We start from the raw sequence: 3,197 nt of genomic DNA on the forward strand, positions 1-3,197 counted from the left end.
CCCCAGCCCCGAGCTGGGGGGAGGGAGCCCGAGGCCCGAGGCAGGCGCTGGGGCGGGGGCTGCAGCGCGTCCCCCTGCCCGGGGACACGGGAGGGTGACATCGGTGGGGACACCAGGGGAGCAGGTGCTGCGGGACCCCTTGGCCCTGGTAGTGGCGGGAGAGACCAGGCACCCCCAGCACCCCCTGACATCCTCTGTGACACCCTGGCACCCCCCTGCACCCCGTGCCCACCGGGGGTCACTTCCCTGGGCACCCCCTTCTGTGCTCACCAGGGACAAGGGTGGGACACAGGATGACACTGCAACAGCCCACCCTGAGTGGTGGGGCTGGGGGGGTCCCACACCCCACAGAGCCCTACAGGGACCTGCTCTGGTGCCCCCAAAGCAGCGTGGCACAAAAAGACACCCCAGGAACTGCAGAACCATGCCCACCGGGGGTCACTTCCCTGGGCACCCCCTTCTGTGCTCACCAGGGACAAGGGTGGGACACAGGATGACACTGCAACAGCCCACCCTGAGTGGTGGGGCTGGGGGGGTCCCACACCCCACAGAGCCCTACAGGGACCTGCTCTGGTGCCCCCAAAGCAGCGTGGCACAAAAAGACACCCCAGGAACTGCAGAACCAGGACTCTGGGGTGCACGAGCTCGGCTGCTCTGCTCTGTCCCCCACACCAAGCCAGGGGTGCCTGGTAACACCTTGGGGTGTTTCCAGGGAGCTCCCCAGGGTGTTCCTCATGGAGCTCCTCAGGGTGCTGCCAGGGAAATCCCTGGGGTGCTCCTCAGGGTGGAGCCCCCCTGGGGGGCAGACCCAGCCTCAGGCTGGTCCCTCTCACGGCTTTGGAAGGGTCAAGGCCACCTTGTTAAAGCAACCACCATCACCTTCCTGCTGTGCCCCCAGCCACGGCCTGGCAGGGGGTGGCACGGGGTGGGGGGGGAGATGCTGGAGGAGCCTCTGGTCATGGCAGGGAGCAGGGGGGGAGCACTGGGCTGAGCTGGGGGGGCTGTGACTGCAGTGTCCTCCCTGGCAAGGGGCTTGGTGCAAACATCCCCTTTTCTCCCCACGTACCCTGAGCCTGTCACAGCACAGACATCTTGATACCCCTCAAGGACTTTGGCTGCAGATTTGCCACCAGCCAGGACTGAGACACATCCCAGAGAGGAGCTATTTTGGGCTGGTCTAGATACCAGTGATGAGTGAGCCTGAAACACTCCAGCTGCACGGGCTGCTCCTGGATCTTGATCTTGAGGTTTTCAGAGTCTTCAGGGTCAGGAGGGCAAAACCCACCACTTTATTCCAGCCCAGCTGGGGGTTGCAACCCTGTGGGGTCACACAGCACCCACACCACTGGGCTGGGGGGACACTGTGGTGGAGTTGGACATGCCTGGCACAGGGAGATGCTCTTGGCCAACTCCCAAGGACCACAAGAAGTGTGAGAGGCAGCAGGCCCCAGTGCCCAGGGGTGCTTGACACCCCAGGCTGAAACTTCTCTCCATCATAATCATCTCCAGCTCCTTCCCAGCCTCCTCCATGACATCACCCAGTGCCTCTGCCTTGAAAAGGGGCTGCCCCAAAACCAGGTGCAGAGGCTGGCAGGGTCCTACCTGCCCACCACCTACTTTTCCCCCCCTGACTCACCAGCTGTGTGTGACAGACCCTCCTTGCCCTCAGCTGGGCCATGTTCCTCACCCACCACCACCAGGTTTTAATGACACTTGCTGAGGTTAACCACAGCACCCACGGGAGAAGCCAGAGTCCCATTTCTGTGCCAGGTGCCCAGTTGCTCCTTTGACAAAGGCCACAAGGTCAACATCAGCTTTTGGGTTCCTCTGAGGTCACCTGCAGAGCTCTAAAAAACCCTAACCCCACAGGAATTCACCCCCCTGTGCTGCAGGAGCCCTGAAGGGACACACAGGAGCCAGGGGCAGGCCCGGGGACACGTCTGTCCCAGCAGCTGCTGCTCAACAAGGAGAAGCTCAGACCTATTTGCTCCTCCCTGTGCTAAGAACAGCAACGGGCCTTGCAGGGGGATCCTGCCACCTCCAAACCCTCTGATGGGCGAGAAAACCTTTCACATTCCCCTCATATGTAGGTAAAACCAGAGAAATAAGTAATAAGAAATAAGAAACCAGCTCTTCCAGAGCCACCCCTGGGTCTGTGCCCTTTACATAATGGGAAACACTGGGATCTGAAACGTCTCAGCTCCTTCAGTTGCTGGAGCTGATGGACCATCTGGCTGCAATTTCCCAGCTCCAAACTAATGAGCAGACTCTGCTTTCCAGGTGTGCATGAGGAAGGAGCCCCTCAAGGTCTCCTCAGGAGCAGGGGGGCTGCCATGTGAGCACAGGGAGGCTCCAGGTTTCAGCTCTGCTGCTCCTCAGCAACCTGAGATGTCTGGGACAGCTGTTGGGAGCAGAGGACATCAGAGGGCCTGGGGGCAATGCTCCATGTGAAGGGAAAAGGGGAATGTCCTGAGGGGAATTTTCTTTGGGGGACAAATCGCAGGGAAGAGAAGGGAACACCCCAAATACCAGCTTCCCAAAGCAGCCGAGAAAAAACCACATCCTCATTGTCCATGCAAATGAATGAAGAACCTGAACTGATCTCTGACCTCAAACCAGGACAAGCTTTTTCCAAATGGGAAAGCCCCCAGAGGCTGACACAAGAACTGTCTGTCCCTCCCTGCTGGACAGACATACCCACAGCCTCCAGTGACAGGTGCCCTTCCCCAGTGACCACCCTGGAGCACAGCAGGACCTCCTCTGGGTGCCCGAGGTCTGGGGTGGGACAGAGGGGAGGAGAGAGAGGGGCTGGGAAGGCCTGAAGCCTCCTGGCACAGAGTGTGGAGCAAGAACAAAGAGCATCCCTGCCAGGCCTCAGAGCTGAGCATCTTATTTGGCCCAGGGAAATTTTAGGGAAATTCACCTTTTCATAGAATAACAGAATCCCAGACTGGTTTTGGTTGGAAGGGACCTTACAGATCATCTAGATCCAACCCCCTGCATGGGCAGGGACACCTCCCACCAGCCCAGGCTGCTCCAAGCCCCATCCAACCTGCCCTTCAACACTGCCAGGGATGGGGCAGCCATTTAGGGCCGTGGTATTTCCAGGTCCCTTCCTAGGCCTGCAAGGTTACCCTGCACACGTGCCATGGATGGGCACCTTCAGATACATTAATAAAGCTCTATTGGTTTTTTTT

Source organism: Chaetura pelagica, unplaced genomic scaffold (assembly GCF_000747805.2).
Source record: "Chaetura pelagica isolate M959 unplaced genomic scaffold, ChaPel_1.0 scaffold794, whole genome shotgun sequence".
NCBI classification, from domain to species: Eukaryota; Metazoa; Chordata; class Aves; order Apodiformes; family Apodidae; genus Chaetura; species Chaetura pelagica.